The sequence below is a fragment of the Aquila chrysaetos genome, chromosome 11 (genome assembly GCF_900496995.4).
Source record: "Aquila chrysaetos chrysaetos chromosome 11, bAquChr1.4, whole genome shotgun sequence".
Classification (NCBI taxonomy): domain Eukaryota; kingdom Metazoa; phylum Chordata; class Aves; order Accipitriformes; family Accipitridae; genus Aquila; species Aquila chrysaetos.
Genome location: NC_044014.1, coordinates 34,334,550 through 34,354,605, shown reverse-complemented (window position 1 = coordinate 34,354,605; position 20,056 = coordinate 34,334,550). Strand labels below are relative to the sequence as shown.

The window sequence follows — 20,056 nt, the reverse complement described above, 5'->3', positions numbered from 1 at the left end:
TATTTTTCTGATTATTTGTTGACTGCATATATGTACACACAGAGTTCATCAGATCAGTTGATTCCCCCATCTGTTCATTTCTGCCTAGAAAGAGAGACTTAATATTTTATTAATCATGAGCAAATGATAACATAAACAGCACAAACCCAGATTCAGAGAGACCCAGCCTAGCAACAGAGCAGCATTCTAATTTCAGAGGACCTAGCAAAAGGACTTTGCCATTCTAACTCAGTGATCAAAATTTAATACTCCAGATGGGTGACATTTCTGATTTGACAACCTAAAAAAAAATACTTAAACTCTTCTCTGTAACAACTCTGGTATAAACAATTCTTCTGTCTCACTGGCCAAATGAACTAAAACATTTATGCTCTTTTTCACACAGAAGAGTAGTTTAGTCTGCTATTGGAGGCCCATTTTTATTTTTCTTCACTTGCTGACTGAAAGGCTATGCTCTCATATCATCTGATCCAGACCTGGCTATACATAAGGGGCATTCCTGCCCACAGAGCATCCACTGCAGTTCCTCCTTCTACCCAGGAATAAGACCACCTGTCCTGGGGCTACAGTGTGAACTAGTATGGAAGACAACAGTTTCCTTCTTAAGCCAGAGATGGCTTCATACTGCTACTTCGTCACTGATCTGATTTTCAGACTCATGCCTCATGGATTAGAGAGCCATATTATTGAACTCTGTCTGCATACTTATGAGCCCTCTGTGGCCCTGGCCTGCCATTCGGTGCACAAGTACAATGTCCAGCATCAGCTGTGTCCTGCCTGAACAAATAAACTGGAAAAGAGCAAGAGCCAGAAAGCAAGGAGAAAGAAGTGCTTAACATTCCCCTAAGAGGCAGCAAATATGTCACGATCACACTGGCTGTGGCTGCATTGGGCTGTACAACTGTAGGGAACACTGAGCTGCAGGGGTGGCAACTGTAGGGAGCTCGAAGATAGAAGATATTCTGGGCATTGCAGTGACTCCCTAGCTCTGGTAATAGTAACTGAACGAACACAAAACTCAGAACAATATTCACTCCAGAACCAGAGATACAAATGAGCGGTACTCCCATTATGATAGCAACACAGCGCAAACCCAACTTCTCTGACCCACCTTTCCCTGCTTAATTTTCTACAGATTGCATAAACAACAAGAAATGATAGACAATGTTTCAACTTGGGTAAAAATTATGCAGGCCCATGGCAATTATGGTGAAATACCTTACATGATGAACAAGTATATTTCCAGCAGAACTAGAGGTCCCGGTTTATACACACACATGCACACACACATACACGTACACAGCTACCTCCACCCAGTAACAGACAAAAGAAAATCCCACTGAATGGGTTAACATTCATGAAATAGTCATAGTCTTTCACTGTCAGTTGTAATAGGAATACATTGTATTTTGCATTACTTTATTGCACAGTGAAAAATTATGTGGCCCATAAGGAAATTATTTATACTATAAAATTCCTAGTACATAAAATTGGTGCAATGTTATCATTAAGCACCCTTAAAAAATAAAGATCCAGTCCCAAGATTTCAGGACATTCTATTTCCTGATGATTAATTTTTCTCCAGTAATTTTTTGAACTTGCTTTATCAAATCTCCACAAGAAAGTGCATATTTTTTGTAGAAGATGATCACTAGCTTTTTTCCCACCACCTAAAACTGGCTTTGGTACTTGTAAATTACAGACATACTGGGAAAAGTTTTCCTTCTAGGTGGTCAGGGAATAGCCATTGTTATGCTTGCTGTGTGTCACCATACACTGAACCATGATTGCACCAGCTCTACAGCTGTACACATCAGGTTTGTTGTTGTAGATCAACCTCTATGCATTGGAGTTGTTTGAATCAGGTTATATTCCTGTGGAAACATTATTTCTTCTTTTTAGCAATTTTAGCATCTTTTTATAATTTCAAGGTAACAATCTAAATTTGTTTTCACCTTTTTCCTCTCCTCCTCATTCTTTTTTCTGCTTTCTTCATTGCTTTTTCTACTGAAGGCAGAGGAAGTTGTAGGGCAGAGGAGAAGAGTGTAAAGTGTAGAAAAGAGAAGTGAAGAATAAAATAAAATTGAAAATTTCTTGAAGTTGTGATTTTTTTTTCCCCCTTTCTTTGGTGAAAATAAGATGCCAACAGCCTTAGTCAGGATTTCAATTCCTGTCATTGCCTTCAGCCTGACTCCCATTCATGAGGTGTTATACTAACTTCTCATATTCTCTTAATTCTTTGGAGCTGGCATCATGTTATGAGGGCTTCAGCCTAATATAGTGATAGTTTGGTCCTGAGGGGGACCTGCTAGATGCTACAGTAAAAAAAATAACAAATTATAACCACTGAGAATGTGTTTCAACATGAAGAACCTTATTAAGAGCAATTTCACTGCTTTTTGTTTTGTTTTGTTTTTATTGTAATACCTAAAGAATTGAGGTGGGGTATTAAGAAATAAAAAAAAAAAAAAATTCTTCACACTTCAAATGCAATCCTCTAAAATTAAAGTCTTTAATGGCATATTTTCAGTGATGGAGGCACAAACCCAAAGAACGTCTCCCAGAGCTTCATTCTGACATATTTAAATCATGGTACAGCTGAAATCAGCTGCAAAACTTCCATTTACTTCAATGGGACTAAAAGTTCCCTCTGAGCATCTAATCAGTTTTCTTTATACTGTCATTTTTCCTGTTCCTATTATGAATACTACAGCAATTCATCTGCACAGCCTTCTCCACAGCTTTTCAGCTCCAAGAGCATTTCCTGATTCAATTTAGCTCATAAACAACTGTATTTTTTGTTCTTCAAATATATTTCAAAAATGGTACAATTTTCACAAATGGACCCCATCTCAGTTAAATTTGTTTCATCTAACATTAGTAAAAGCACACAGATTTTCCTCAGGATACAGTGTATAATACTTTTGTTTCATAGTTGATTATAGCTAGTGTTTTTCTGCATAAAGATTGAAGGAGCGTCTTCAATACAGCTCACAAAATGAATTCAAATACTGAACCTACTCCTTTTTCTCCTAAAAATACTAATGCTCTTTTAAAAGTGTGAAGCTTTTTCACTCCCACTTAATGTTGAAATTCACTCATTAATTCTGCCAAGTATAAGAAAGTATTAATAATAAATAATAGTAGAATTACGTGGTAAATCTCAGATGCTTTGTTTATTATATGCCACAACGGGTTTAGCACATAGTATTTACTCATTATGCTGCAGAATGCTACATATAATCTCATCTAAAAACTGAACTTGCCTTTTGCAAGTTGTAACTTGTTTTGCAGTGTCTAGAATGACAGCACACCATGGACTTATTTGCTCATCAAGTCACTGGAGGGAGCTAAATAAACACTTACATCAATTATGGTGAAACAGAATTAGTAACAAGAGCACACAATAACAGATGCCAAAATATTTGTTCCAAACTACAGTCTAGAAAGACTACAAAGCCTTGAAATGTTTGATGAGTATGAAATAATACATAGTTAGTTTAAATATTTAGAAAGAAGAATACAGACAGTGCAGCTCACTGGTGGGACATTCCTTAGGTGAATCAACAGCTTGGAACAAATTCAACATGGTAGATGTTCAGCTGAGGAAAATCTGCTCACATTCATGCAATGACATTGTAAATCAGCTGGTTTCTCTGATGCGCATGTGTAACTGGTGTCTGCAACATAACCCCTGAAATTGCTGTCTACTCCTTTGACTTATATATGAACTCTGTATTTATAATACTTGAAATTTTCTTTTTTTTTTTTTAACCAACAAAATAACAGGAAAATCCATTAGCAATCTGAGCACTGCTTCAGCAGCATGTGAGAGGTTACTCCCAAGGGATCACATTACCATGGAAGAGAGGAAGCTAATGATGCCCCCTGTAGCAAGGGTGTTCCTATTGACAAAGAGTAAGATCATCACTCTGCCTGACACAGGTTAATGCAATACAGTAAAGTGACAGAATGCTGGACCACAAGGTGGTGAGTAGAGACAAAGAAATCTGAACTAGGAAAGACACTCTTAGGAGAAAAATTATTTAACAGTTTGAAATAACATAGCTAAGTATGAACACACATTATACCCTGGACACATAGTGTGCCATGCTGGTTTATATACTGTAAGAAATTGAGATTGCCCTGCGTGTTTTTATTGCATGTGAGAAGACAGCATTGATTAACAAATGTCCACGTCTTTTCTCCCATGAACAACACATAGATTAGCTTTTCCAGAAAAAGTCTCCCAGTTTTGGCTTGATGCCCCCATGTCATGGTATTAGAGATACATACAATCAGATGAACTGCTGGCATAAGAGAGTATAGTATGACTTTGATTTACACTAATGAAAAATCTGGCCCACTGCTACACTGGATTAAACTGTTACTGTTGAAAACACAGAATGTAAAACATCCTAGCAGAGGAGGCAATGTGCTATGCAAATTCAAAGCACCCAGGGCCAGTATGAACCTAAAACAGTCGTCAGATGGCAAAAACTTTCTGCCACTGCTGATTTGACCTAAGTGAAAGCCTCTCCTAATCATTACTAATTTCCTGAGTCAGCAAGTTCCTTTAATGTCTGTCACTAATCACACAGATTTACAACTCATTACAATATTTGTGAACCAAAGGAAAACCCTCTGAGTTTTAAAGATTATTAAAGATTATTATCCCAAAACTGAAAAAAAAAAAAAAAAAAAAAACACCAAACAAAAACCCCAACCCTATAAAGACAACAGTAAGCAATGGCAAGATTTTGACATTTGACATTATCGCAAGATAAGAAACATCTAATCTAAGGGAGGAAAAAATTACTTAGGGCTAGCTACGTGTATGGCAACATGTCCATTACCACTCCGCTAAATATCAAAGCTCCTGCAGTCCTTCCTCACTATCCCTGTAAGTTGGAAATCAGCTTTTCCATTTATAACACATGGCATTTCACCAAGGCACCCAATTGGGAGATATTTTTAGACTACAGAGGAGAGATTTGTTGGTTAATAACCTTGCAGCATTCCTGCATTATGTTGGTGGAAGAGTCACTGACAAAGTAACAGTTCGAACACTGGTTCTCTGTCATACCCTTGTTCTTTGTTGAATTCATCACCTTCAACCAATAGCTTCTAAACAGCTGAAAGCTCAGAAGTCTGTAAAAGTAAAATGCCTGTGTGCAATGTCTTGGATAAAATTCAGTCAAAGATCACGAGGTTAGGAACTGATGAAGCAAAAATTTCTACTGTGGGAACAGACAGTACCTAATTAGACATACAGATTTGACCTGTTATGTGTGTATACATTTAAAATCATTCTATTGGCTGCTGGTGCCCACTTTTATCTTGCTTCATTGACATTTTTGTAGTAATAGGTTACTTACTATAATCAATGGACGTTTTTCTTTAATAACATATACAAGGCATTAGCTCACGTTACACTGTCACATAAGAACTACTCACATAACTAAACTCTTGTGGATAGGTTGGCAGGAGAGGGCCCACAGCTTTTGGAACATAAATTTACTTTGTTTTGTTCATTAATGTCTCCATGCTACTGACCTAGAGAAGAGATAATTATTAGGTGTTTTCAACACCATTTCCCATTGAAATTAACTTGCCATACAAGGAGCAGGAAACAAACACTGCAAAACAGGTACAGTCCCCATATCTTTTCACTGAAGCAGAGTGAGTACTACAGATTCAGCACATTTCTAATATTGGTTATATTGTTCATGCAATTTAGCTTCACATTGTGTAGATATCTCATACCTCTTTCATTAGCTGAAGCAATTAAAGTACAGTCAGACATAAGATTTATATTTTCATATTCCCTCTTTGTGCGATTCATTTTGAGATAATTAAAATAATTTTTCAATGAAGCTGTCACAGCATAATGAAAAATGTTATGGGAATATAAACAAGACTTGTAAACATTTTATGAGGGTTTTTTTAAAGGGGGGGGGATCCACAACAGCTTTAAAAGATCAAAAAGGATTCCCAAGGTGAAGAAAGAACTATAACAGGATTTTTAGAAGTCAGCTTACAATTACTTGAAAATAATTACTTTCCCAGAAAACAAGTATATGACTAAAACATCAGCTGATTAAAATAATTCAGCATTTTTTCCTCTTATTTTCTCTGTACAGTTATTACTGTACCTGTCTAGATAAAAACAGAGCAGACAATGTGAAACAGTACACATCATTTCCTGCATTAGCTGCTTTAATCTGCTGTGATTGAGAATGTATTTCTGGACACAGTCCAGACAGGCTTCTGGCAATCAGAACAGTGAAGAGACCTGATGTACCTTGTTAATTCTCTTAAGGCTAAATCCCACAGTCCTTGCCCAGGCAAAACTCTCATTGAGAGTTTTATTTAGGTTAGATTTTGACCTATTAACCTTAACATCTTGAATTTATGGTTCTTTCATCCATACTTTTCCCTCTTTAAATAAAGTATCAGGTTTACTTAATATACTGATACAAAAAGATATTACTTGGTACATCTAATGTCATGTGTCGTCATGCCACTGGGGAACAGTACTGGAGAAAATCTTTCTGTGAGTTATGGTGTAGTTAAACTGATGTGAACATACTGAAATACAAGATGGGCATTAGATCATTCACATCCCCATTTTGCAAGCTGATATGTACAGGAAAACCACTGAATTCACATACAGAACCAATTACATGACTAACTTCAGGGCTGAAGGAGTTCACTCCAGCACAATTTTTTTGAGTTTTGTCCCACTTCATTTACTGCCTATTCCTCTGGAGACTGATCTACGTTTTAGTAGTTTTCCTTAAGTCATCCTTGTGTTCTTCAGCAGTCTGGAATTTTTTAACTCTTTGTGAGTACTCACAAGCCAATGTGAGTACTTTGGGGGTGACATTCATTTAAAGAATATACCTCAATGGGGATCTCTCTTGTTCCTTCAAATAACGGTTTTGGAACTTCTCCCCTGCCATGTCAGTCCGCTTTGTCAACATCCCTAATACTTTTATTTACCTTTTTAATTAAAAATGGTAAAAAACCCTACCCAAACCAATTCTACAACAAAAGCTAAGTGTTTCTGCTCTTCTGGTGTCATTAACATCAAATCCACCATTCAAAATCATTCAAGGCTTATTTTCTCTTCAGCACATTCTGTCCCTTGACATTTGTAAAGTTCCCCCCTGTATCTCTGCCTGCAAGTTGTTACACGACCTGAATCACTACAATCTCCGTATTCCTTATCCTTTATGGCTAGCATTAACACCTCTGTTTGCTTGCTGGACTTTTTGCCACAGCCCTGCTTCAGTCTTCGCTATGTACTTTGCTAAGACCTGCAGGCCTTAAAAACATTCTATAGGATAATGCAACTGATAGATACCTAAATGCCACCAGTTGGCTGCAACAGAGGCTGGATTTATTCCAAGGTTCACCATGTCCGTTCTCTATCTTCTTTGCTTTTATAGTTCCACTTACTTATGTGCCTTTACTTCTATTACTGCAGAGAAATACGCTTTCTGCTTGGAAATGCCTGCCATCAAAGACACAATGCAGATAAAGTTATCTGCATTAGCTTTGAGCTAGATGGTCCAAAGAGCAATGGTATTAGTGACCAAATAGCAGAAATTTCTACACATTAGCAGCAAATCCATTGTACCCTATAGACATACCCTGAACAGTCACTTTTCATGACAGACACTCCTGGACCCCAAGCCCTCCTTCCTTACGGATGACACTAGAAGAGTCCAAGAGATCACTAGTAAGCTAATGATTCACTTCAGAGCAGAAAGTTTTCTAAAATCAGTTATTCTTAATTGTATGAAATTTCCATTACTTTCTTCATCATCTGTAACCAATACAAATTCCGCTGTTGAATATTGCTTACCTGGAACTAGCTACCAAAAGCACTTTGGTAACTATTCTAACAGGGTTTGATGCTGTGTAATTTTCTCTTTAAAAAACATTTTAAATCATCTACTGGTTTTCTGTTTTTATACTAATACCAAAGCTACCAGTGCAAGCAATGGTGTGAAGTTAGAAGTTGAAGGAAAAACCCCACACTTTCTATGTCTAACAGTTTTGCAGTAGGCAAGCACTTAAAAGGAACCAGACCACCCAGTTCACAGCACTGTTCTATTTGAAGTCCTTCTGATGTTAAAACTAATTATGCATCTGGCTAGGCAGCCTAGCATCAGAGCTAGAGAAACAGCTTGAAAAAAAAATCAACAATTTTGGGTTTAAAGGATTAGATTCACACTCTAATGAGAAGCCACAAATAATCATGAACTCTCACTTTGTTTTATGAGCATTCATTGCTGTTCTGTTGGATAAGATATGGACTATTTTTAGATAATAGTTCATAAAGAAAATGTCCTGTGTAGCAAATAATACAAAATGTTTCCTTTTCTTAAGAGTAGAACTAAAGTTCCAGGTTACAGCCATAGGTATTACTGTATGCAATAACAAAAAGTGTGACCCTCCTTTCCAAACTAAAAAAAAAATTAAAGGAAGAAACTAAGCTGAGGGTGGAAGTGCTCAGAATGTAAGTTAGTAGAGACACACCTTCTGCTGGAACGAGTGTTTTGGCCAGCATACTTTCCATCTGTTCCCTAAACAAAGTGAAAAACTGTATCACTAAAAGGAGCTTTCTACTGGTACAGTCACGTTCAGAGCTGGTATATGCCAGCAGGAAAAATGCATTTTGAAAAATAAAGGCCATTCAGGGGATAAGAAGCTCTGTTCCCTCTCAGAAAAGAATGAGAGAAAAGAACAGAAAAGAACAGAAAAGGATAGAGAAAAGAAAACCTGTGACAAGCAACTTTACCTCCTTTTTTTCACTATCTTTCTAGCAAGAGCACTCTCACCTTACCTGTAGGTTCTCACTCATGCAGAGCTTCACTTTGAACCTCTCCCTTTCACACAAACATCGTTGCTGCTCACATAGTTATAGGTCTTGCTTTCAAATGAAGAACAAGGTTGTGCAGAGTATCTACAGCCTCCAAGTGCCCACAGGGTAACTACTCTTCTCCTAACCACAATCCCTTGGCAACCCAGCCAAGCTACAGTTTGAAAGACATGCATTGTGAGTTAGGGTGTCATCCACCCTACCTCACACTCACCCTTTAATCATCCAGCACTGCACAGACACATATGTCCTAACAATTTCATTTCTGTCATTTCCCCCCTTCTCATTTAGAGCCCTCACAGAACCTCATTTCTGCCAGGCATCTGCAAGGGCAAGCTAACCAAGGGCAAGCTCACAGTAGAGCCATGGCACTTTAGCGAGACATGCAGCAGAACTGGGGAACTAATAATGTAAGTGCTAGCAAGGACACTGATTTACATACATGGCATCAGGGTACAGCAGTATAATTGGAACTGCAGAAGCAACACAAATATTAAACACAATTGAGAAACCAAAGTCCTTTGGTGAGATAATTCACATTTGTAGCATATTTTTTCTGTAAGAGGAAGTTAAAGTTGTCCTTTGAAACTTCTTTAGAAGTGGAAAAAAATTAAGTATGGAAAACCAGATTTTTAAAAAATGCCCTCTTTTTTCTCCTAAAAATGCCATCTTTTATTTTAGGACACAACACCACTTAGGAGTAAAAGACACTTAAAATTTCTGTTCCTATCAATTTTCTCTTAAGTGTCTGCTGTCCCAAACAATACTTCAGATATGTTATTTAACCTGGGAAAGCTAAAGCAACATTTGGATTTCTAAGCAAATATAAAATGTAATTTTAATGAAAATAATCCAGCACCAATTCCCACTTTCCATTTTCTGCCTATAGTTTACACATGTAGGTATTTTTTGTATTTCTTTTTCTCCTGAGTCTAATCTGACATTTTCTTCCAACACACACAATTTAAGTCCTAAAGAAGGCCAGAAGCAAAATTTCTGGCTGGTAGAACTCCACTGAAGTCAAGGGGAATTTATCCCATGTGTATAAAGATCTGGGGGCATAGCAGCTGTAGCTTAAAAAGAAAGCAGACAAGTTGAAGCACTCTAGACACAAAAATGAGGTGTAGAAGCTTGCTTATATGGGTAAATTAATGAGCTTCAGTAAGTGATCCTGATTTACTGCTCTGGAGCTGTCACCTGCAATATAGAATACCCTTACAGCCTTGCTCCTTTTATAGTTACAAAGGAGCTAATGCTAGTATAGCAGGATTTTAGCAAAAAAGAATTGAATCTACAGAACCCAAATATATTTATTTGAAAAATAAAAAACATCATGTATCAAAAGATAAAAGCATAAGCCTTCTGCACAAAAGATTTACGTGAACCTGACTACTGAGTCATTTCCTTCATTTAAAATTAGTTGTTGCATGAGTAGCATAACTAATGAAATGGTTTTCTTATAGATTTGTCCCCTACTGTCATGACCTAGTTCCTGCAGCAATATTTCCAGCTGCATCCTGCAAGAGACTGCTAGAAAGCAGAGTTATAACTAATCTGACAGTGCACAAATGCTAATTGGATGGTCAGGTACATTTTGACTGATTAGCTACAACCAAATGTTACATATAATGTGTGAGTTGTCTCAGGAGGATCTTCATTTGTACAGCTCTCTTCCAGTCACAGGACAGTTCTCCCAAATTTTGTACCCAGTTAGAGACATCTGTGAGTCCTACCTATTCCTCTTTCAGATTTCACTGAAATTAACCCCTGGGCTCAAAAGTAAACGGAGGTAGGGGCAGAACTGACAGAGACACAACCACTACACTATGGAAGTGTTTTCCTTGGGTACCGGACTTACAAATAAAAAAAAGAAAAATAACATCTGCAAATACCTGAGAATCCCTGTCACGATAACAAAACACTTCATTTAAACATCATAGAATTTCTTTCCTTAATCATACTTATACATAATGAGAGACAGCAAACATGTAACTAAAAAGCAGATGCTTGTGCTGTTATTGTGACTGTATGTCCTTTGCCTGAGGACAAGCTGAGGTAACAGGCTAGCCTTGTCACATCAGGAGTCAACCAGTTCTAAGGTTTGAAGGTCTTCATAGGTTTAGAAATGGGGAATGCAGCAGGCTCAACTACCTCTCAGAGCAGAGTTGGTGGGGAATACAGTGAATGTTTGGGGTTTTTTTCCTAAAGGAAAAGCCTTAAAGGGATGAAGGATTGGAGAGAAAATAACAACTGGGGGAGCTGTGAAGCAGCTGGGTCTTGTTAGTCTGTCAGAGCATTTTATAACATTGAAGGCCAAAACTAGATATTCTTCATCAGCAAGGCAACCACATGGAGAGAAATGTTGCCATGAGTTCTAACTGACATTTCTCTGAGCAGACAGGATTTGGAGGTCTAGATTTCTTCCTTGCCACTGGCAAGGATTTAATAAAAGACTGTGGGTGGATCCACCTGAAGTGCAGGACAGTTTCCTTACCAATTACACCCTGGGAAGTGTGAGGGTCTCAAGAATTTTTTAAAATACAGGTCATCAAGTAGTTCTCATGAAGGGAGTCAATACTTTTTGTTTTCTTTCCTGAAACCGAAGTGTTTTGTTTGTAGAAAGCTTTAGTTGATCCTAAGTCCAACACATTAGATTTTGTTCAAAGTCCGATAACCACAGTTTGGAAGAAGGGCGGGGGGGGGGGGGTAGGGGGGGGGGGGGGGGGGTGATGGTGTAGGTTTTATCTTGGATTAAAGACAGTACAGTGGCACTTGCCTTCCAATTAGCTTAAGTCACTATTTCATCTGGCTAGGCAATGTGATCAGAACTCAAGGCTGCAGCTGCCACCGCAAAATAATACAGCAAAATAATTCAACATATTCAAATACTGAATGATATCTTTGAAAAAGGCAATGTAGGAGTTGTGCCACCCAGTGGAATAACTAAGAAGAAAATACTGTATACAGAAAGTTCTACAGTGCTCAAGCTGCAGAGTACTTTCCATGGTATCATTCAGACCATGGTTGTTAATTCAACTCTACTATTGATTGTTCTTCTGTAAACTCAGCAGGACCTGCCAATACTTCTTTGCCAAGGTAGAGAAAATAAGATTTTAAGCACAAGGCTAGTTGATAGGAGGTGTGCTCCTTTAACTTATTCTGTATCTTTCATGGGTGTATATAGATTTGATTTCTGAAAGATTTCCTTGTAATAAATTAAAATGTTCTGCCTCAGCCATGTAACTTCTCTCTTGCTATTTGGCAGTATATTTATTGCTACAGAGTATTTCTACAAGAGATTAATTGGGGCTGCCACTGAGAAGCCAATGAGTAAAGACTATAGCTCTGGTCTCAGCATATAACTGTAATTTTGCTACGCAAAGTGCAAGCAATCTCAGTCCCCATACCCAACAATCAAACTAGCACAGGGGGACTGTCTGACCAGGAAACACGCATTAAGGCTGTCTAGAAAGATCAACCTGAGGAGGTGCATTTCAAACAAAGTCTCTAACCTTGGGGCAAGAACTTAAGTGACTAAGATGTACTTAGTGCTTGTGGTGAAGTCTTTTCCTACACTACTATTTAGCAAGACATCCTCTGCCCCACTCATTTGAGAAAATGGTTTGAAAAACAAATACCATTACAAATAGATATAAAAGACATGATAAATCTCTTACAGACATTTTCAGGTAAAAGCAAACTGTGGCTCCATTTAAGCCTCCTTGCTGTAAACTGAAGGACTGGGAGAATCTAAGCAAAGCTGCAGCATGGGAAAAATGCCTTCTGTCTTGCATGGGGTATCAAAGCGGGAGCCAGTCAATGCCTTAGCAAGTGCCAAAGGTAACATTCAGAATCCTTCTGCTGTGGAGTCGATAAATAGCCAGAATCCCTCTCTCCAACAGCTATCAAAGCCCAAACTCCAATATCTGCTGATGCGTGCTAATATGCTAATACTGTAATATATTTGCCAATGTACACATTTGGTATGAGGTAGAGCCTTCTACATAAACATTAAATGCTTGTTCGAGTCAATGTCAATTTCTGATGTAACCGTCTAAGTGGTCTTAGAGGTGAACATCAGGATGGGGCAGTTTTACTTAAATAATGCTAGGTCTTTGTGTGTTTTAAAAGGCTTCCAAATACAATGCCATAACACCAGGCACAGAGGAACACCAGGCCTTTTTTCAGAATCCTTGAGAAGCACGTTAAATTATCTTATTCTTGGTACATTAAACAAGTTGCCATACTGCCATGTGACCTTTCAGTTGCAAATCTCTTTTCAAAACTGCTTTTTCTTGCATTAGTTATTCAGCACGTTCTCAGAACGCAGACATTTGTCTTGATTCCCTTATCATTTGCTAGTCATCACAAAACACAGGATAGAAAGGACCATGTTTATTAAGATGAAAGGCATGTGAATGTGTTCCTTTTCAGTATACATCTAAATACTCACTGTCAAATATGAGACTACCATCTAGCTTCAAAAACTGTAAGGTTTGCATTTTGGGGGCTTTCCCTAAGTGCATTCAAGCTTTGCATGTATTTGTGTGCATGCATCCACTACACAGATAGCAAAAATACATCAAGAAAAACATCCAAACACATGCAAATATTTTTTGAATGAAAGCATCAGCCTGATTTAATGAGCACATTTGTAACAGCGGTAGCTTCTCCTCTTTCTGTGTAGATAAGGATCCTGTCATGATGAGGCACCCAGGTACAGAGATGAAAAGAAATCACCAGCTGCTCTTCTCAGCCTTTTCATTGCCTATGCAAGACAAGAAATAGCAAAAGGATCCATGGTGATAAATACACTGTCAGTGACCGCTGTTTTATTCTTAAACTTTCACCTGTATGATGATTTCAAGGCTGCTGAGACCTCATGTAACTTGCAAATATACACATAGCTGTAATCACATAAGAGGTAGTAAATTTTCAGATTGTGTCCATGATGAAAAAAGATGTTTACATCTGAAGATGTTTACATTTCAGAAGTATAGAACATTTTTTATTTATTTTTACTTCGCAATTATGAGTTTAAACATAGGAAGTATATTCTTTCAGGACAGAGGTTTCCTTAAGCAGACTTACTGGAAATACTGAGGATTGAAAATGCAAGTGAACAAAGACACAGAGAGAATCTGGGTTTTAGACAGGTTTTGCATTTATGGACAAGTTAGAATTTTGTATTTGCAAATAGGTAGAGATGCCTTTCCCTTCTGAAAAAAAGTCAAACAAACACTTGGCAACAATCATTTGTCACTAATCCATTCTTTAGACACATTACCTTCATGCCAGTGTCAGCCCTATAGCTTTCAATTTAAACCATGCATCTTTCAACTCCATATACAATATTTTAAATGTTTTTCCCTTTTTTTGTTCAAAATATTACCAGGCTTTCAAAGCTGCATTTTACCAGCATGTTCAAGTGTCTGTGCACTGACTCTAATGAACCTTGGTTCATTAATATTGCAGCCAACAGAAATGGATTTTTCTGTTTAGACAGTGTTAGCCAAGTGAAGTTGTTGGGTTGACTCAGATGTTTTGTATTATTATCCTGTAAGAGAGTTACGAATCTCAATTCAAGGATCTTGTATTCTAGAAAACTGCTAGCATAGATTCCAGGCTAAGGTCACACATACGTGTAGACTGTCTGCTTGGAGGAAGAGCCAACAAGAATCGGTCAGGCAGCAGTGACCATCTGAGAAAGACAATGCAGGAGATAGTTAACCATAGAACTTTCTCTGGGAACATCCTCTTAAGTTGCTTCATTAGGAGTTACTTGGAGGGATACAACCAAATTTTGCTCTAATGTTTCATATTTGTGAGAAAGGGATATTGGGGTGACTACTCTAGAATCTTCCATTTCTATTCACCTAGCTCAAAATATCCTTGGTCTTACTGAATTATTAAGGTCGTATTAAGTGGTTCTGACTAAGTGACTCAGAACTCAGCAGTTAGTCTGGCTTTCTGTGATCTGCCAGTCTCTTCCTCCAGTATCTGCCACTCACACTTCTCTTTATCTCAGCCCTTGAGGAGTGAAGAGACGGTTGGCTGAATTTAGCATCTTACAAGTGTGCTTATGCACTGGAGCATGCTTATGTGAATCTGACATGGTGAGCTGGTGGAAGAGTGCAGCTGGTTTAGCAATCACAGCAAAATAATCTTTCAAGCCAATCATGCTGTTCCTCTAGGCTCCTATTTCCAGAGGATCCCAACTAGAGGGTTTGCAACAAAACCAAAGCAAATGTGCATTGCCAGGAAGCAAAGCAGAACACCTTAATGTGGGTCAGTACATCCACCACCTCATGACAGAGCTGGGGCTCTCACTGCTTGAAGGCATGTACCCTTTTGTCTACCAAACAGCTACTTTGATTAGATATTCTACCTTGTGCTGTGATCTTGATTTTCTTGTAGTCTCCAGCTGCATTTTCACATTTTTCTTGGATAATCTGGGAGAAGGAAGGGGCAGAATAAGCACAGTTAAAAGCAAAGTTTGGACTGAAACATTATGAAAATTTTTTATTTTTCAGGTGTGTCAGGTAAGACAAATAGCAGACTGTCATTCCTGTTAAAACCATATAGCATCCCATCACCAACTGTCAGCACAGATAATTAAGGAAATGCTCCTCCAACCACATAAATTGGGCTGGAATAATGTCCTGAGCTCATTTAACTACATTTCTACACGAAACTAAGCACATCTTTTAATCTGTTTAGGGCTTGGGCTGAACTTCCAACCTTAGATTTTTCATTTGTTTTTCTCCTGTTAACAATCGATAAGCCAGAAGGAACACAGACTTACAGATCTGAAATTCACCCGGCAATACTGGCAGCTCAAGAGTAAACATGATTCTGCTTGAAAGCTGACTAGCTTTTACACTTCTTTACTCAGATTTGTGTAAGGTAGGAAAAGATCTCTGTCCCAAGGCTCCTTATACACTAAGAATAAAAAATGAGCAAAGCAGCCGCCCTTTATCAGAGAAGGAGAAATAACTCCTTTATTCCAGCCAATGATTTACACAATAATCATGGATTCTTCTTTTTTTCACATTATTTAGATTCTTCTTTTTTCACGTTATATAGAGACTTAACTTACTCTGTACTTTTAAGAACTTTGAGGACGCTCTTGAAAAGACAGCTGGTATTTATTGTGAAATACTGATATATAGAAATAGAGGGGTGGGGAAGAGCTGATCATAACTTAAAAGTAGCTTTTCATTTTACTGTGGAAAGACATGGTTCCTCAACTGGAGGAGAATACCTCCACTTTCTGTTTTAGTCTAGGTATACTTCCTACCTATGTATGCTCCCCTGTGCTTTCAGCCCTCCAAGGTATATAGTGCTACTTTAAGCAGGAGGCTGGACTAGATGACCTGCAGGATCCCTTCCAACCACCATGTCTGTGATTCTGTCACTCATTTCTATCATATTATTTCTTGCCTTTTCCACCCCACCCAGGCTTCTATGGCAGATACTTAATTTTTAAATTGTCCTACAGCAATTTCCTTCGTCTGCTTGCAACTATTGTCATCTGGCTGACAGGTCCAGCTGTGCCAATATGCCATAAACTGGCTGCTCAGCAAGAGCAGAAGCAGCTATCTGCACTAAGGTTCTGTTCATGAGAGAACACCAGGAGGCACACATGGAAAAAAATTTAAGATCTCTACCACAAGGCCAAAAAGAGAGGTCTGCTTTAATTCATGAGAGGCCTTGTGCAGTCCACCTGCCCTTCCTAGCAAAAGCCTAAGGAATGATATGACAACAGCCAGCCAACATTAAGACATCATGAAGTAACTAAGGTCAAGAGGCATCTATGGTCACATCTGTTATCATGATAAACTGTCTAACTAGAATAATCTCACTTAGATAAGTGTCTGTGCCATGAAAACTGATCTGACAGCAATCCCAGTTACTGTCAAGAACCTCACCATTAGTCTGTGCAATAAAAAATGTAACTTACCAGTCACTGTCCTCCCTGCTCCAGAGGTGACCAGTGTAAATCAAGAGCTTGCTGTATCACAGATGAGCTGAGTGACTTTAATGAGAAATCACGTCCTTATGGATTACTGTTCCCTTGCCACATCTTGTCAGCAATTCTTCAGAAAATTATTCTACCATTCTCAATTGCAAGGAAACAGATGGCGCATGGAGGGAACCTCTCTGATGTGTAGTCTCTTGGTAAAACAAGAATAAATAAATTAAAGAGAAGAGGCCAACACTAATATTGTCTTCTACCAAAATGCTGCTTAACTAGGTGTATTGGGTTTGCGTGGAAAGGTTTCGGTAGCAGGGGGGTTACAGGGGTGGCTTCTTTCAGAAGCTGCTAGAAGCTTCCCCTATGTCTGACTGAGCCAATGCCAGCCGGCTCCAAGATGGACCCACCGCTGGCCAAGGCTGAGCCCATCAGCGATAGTGGTAGCACCTCTGGGATAACATATTTAAGAAGGGGAAAAAAGAACCTGCACAATTGCAGCCGGAGAGAGGAGTGAGAAGATGTGAGAGAAACAACCCTGCAGACCCCCAGGTCAGTGAAGAAGGAGGGGGAGGAGGTGCTTCAGGTGCTGGAGCAGACATTCCCCAACAGCCCGTGGGGAAGACCATGGTGAGGCAGGTTGTCCCCCTGCAGTCCATGGAGGTCCACGGTGGAGCAGATATCCACCTGCAGCCCAGGGAGGACCCCATGCCAGAGCAGGTGGATGCCCAAGGGAGGCTGTGACCCCGTGGGAAGCCTGTGCTGGAGCAGGCTCCTGGCAGGACCTGTGGTCCCATGGAGAGAGGAGCCCATGCTGGAGCTGGTTTTCTGGCAGGACTTGCGACCCCGCAGGGAACCCATGCTGGAGCAGTTTGTGAAGAACTGCAGCCCGTGGGAAGGACTCACGTTGGAGAAGTTCTTGGAGGACTGTCTCCTGTGGAAGGGACCCCACGCTGGAGCAGGGGAAGAGTGTGATGAGTCCTACCCCTGAGGAGGAAGGAGCAGCAGAGACAACATGTGATGAACTGACCGTAACCCCCATTCTCCATGTGCCACTTGGAGGGGAGGAGGTAGAGAATTCAGGAATAAAGTTAAGCCAGGGAAGAAGGGATGGGTGGGGGGAAGGTGTTTTAAGATTTGGTTTTATTTCTCATCCTACTCTGATTTGATTAGTAATAAATTAAATTAATTTTCCCCAAGTCAAGTGTTTTGCCCATGACAGTAATTGGTGAGTGATCTCTCCCGGTTCTTATCTCAATCCACGAGCTTTTCATTCTATTTTCTCTCCCCTGTCCAGCTGAGGAGGGGGGACTGATAGAGCGGAGTGGCTTTTGTGGGCACCTGGCATCCAGCCAGGGTCAACCCACCACACTAGGCTACATTTATTTTCTATTTAGCAGTTAGATAGGACAGTCATCATCTGATCCATATTTTGTTGATTCCTGCAATAGCTGCCTAAGCAATATACACTGTTTTCACAATGTGGAACACCATCAATGAAACTACTGTAACGCACAGACACAGATGAAGTGATATTAGTAGAAATACATGATTTTCCTTGGATTTCCAAGTAACTGAACAAATACCAGTACATCTATACTTTAGTCATAATTTATACATAGGCGTGCTGCATATGCATCTATGCATATGAAATCCATACAAGAGATAATAAGTACTTAGTAAAGCACATTTATAACAACTCTTGCTAGTGCAATGAATCCCAACCCTTAGGAATTAAAGTGGCATGTTACAAAAATGAATAGCTGAGTAGCAGTGAATGGATACAAAATGTATTCTTCATTTGTTTCCATGTTTCTCAGCTATGTAACAGAAAAAGGAGGGGAAAATTTTCCTAAAGGCAAGCGAATAACACCTTTAGCAACTTACAGTTGGAGAATAAGCAGAGAAATAGCATTTTTTCTTATGGAGGTATTATGGGAAAGTTTGGTTCAATTCTTGCATATAAATACAGAGATGGCTCCCTTAGAGAAAGTAATTCATTCAAACATACTTGGCATAGTGTTCAACAATCTTTACTTCTGCAAGCTGCAGCCAAGTAAAGCTACTGAGTAAAGCAACTCTATAGGTATGTAACTCATGAACATACTACTAAAGCCATCAAAAATTTGCTACTTCTAGTAAGCTCCTGGAACTGTTTCTATACTAATATGCTATTTCTTTGCTCAAAAGCACAGTGCTGTGGAAGGAGACAAGGTACTGTTTATAGGACAAGGAACAATTCAGAGGATGCCCTAAGAACCTGCACCATGGCCTATTATGTGGCTGGTCTTCAGCTGTTCTTCTGAAAAGCTCTATACTCGTGTAGAAAATGAAAGCAAATCAAGTACTGGTTCAGTCTTCCAGACTTTCACTCCCTCTCCAAGGACTGCTGCTGGAGAGCATAAAGTTGGGATAAATATCTGATCTTCCTGTTAGAGGAAATTCCCTTTAAAGTACTGAGGAGACTTTCACACAGTGTTGAGTTTCCAGCCCCACTACGCAACCATCTCAGGCAGGTGCAGCCACAAACCTTCAGCCAACATAGCTGTCACTGGAAAAGTTCAGGTTCCCCAGCGAGTGGCAAGAAAAACAAAACAGAGAATACATTAAAATTTAAGAAACAAAAGCCAAAAATGGGATACAAAGAGCTATCTGAAGTCTGCCTGAACAGTGCTTATCTCATCGGCAATGCCATGAAGGCCAACAGCCACTAAACCACCCATGCCACCATGAAAAAGAACTTCCCTGGAAAAACTGGATCTGCACAAATCATACACAAAAGAACAAGACATAGCTTTTCCTAGAACAAGGCCAGCAGCCTAGCAGTTGGCATTAAGCATATGAAAGTTTTGATGAAGGCAGACTGAGAACATGTTTGCCGTTTGTAGAAAATTAACAGCTTTGATGCTACCTTTCATATTTCATAAGTTTTAGATAAAGTATTACATACAGTCTTGCCTTCCATGTCACACTAAACACAGCATTGCTGACACCTCCAGCACATCAAAAAAAACCATTATCCTGGTGGTGGTGAAGATGACCAATTTGTACCTTCTTTTCTTTTGTGCTGGCTATATGGTAGCTGCTATGATGCAAACAACCACTTACCTTGCACAGCTAAACGGAGAGGATGTGACTCACATGCTCTGGTACAGGTTGTTTATTAGTCATGTCCAAATATTTTCCAG

General features: G+C 39.1%; 2 long non-coding RNA genes across 2 annotated transcripts; both read right to left on the bottom strand.

Moving 5' to 3' along the window:
- Positions 1–7,814: 7,814 nt before the first annotated feature.
- LOC121233644 lies at positions 7,815–20,038 on the bottom strand. The gene is made up of 3 exons (XR_005933562.1): positions 19,841–20,038; positions 9,104–9,108; positions 7,815–7,825 (listed from the first exon to the last, which is right to left on the bottom strand). It is a non-coding gene; the product is annotated as an uncharacterized LOC121233644 (long non-coding RNA).
- LOC115348288 lies at positions 12,949–17,226 on the bottom strand. The gene is made up of 3 exons (XR_003925785.2): positions 16,857–17,226; positions 15,282–15,345; positions 12,949–13,661 (listed from the first exon to the last, which is right to left on the bottom strand). It is a non-coding gene; the product is annotated as an uncharacterized LOC115348288 (long non-coding RNA).
- Positions 20,039–20,056: the final 18 nt, after the last annotated feature.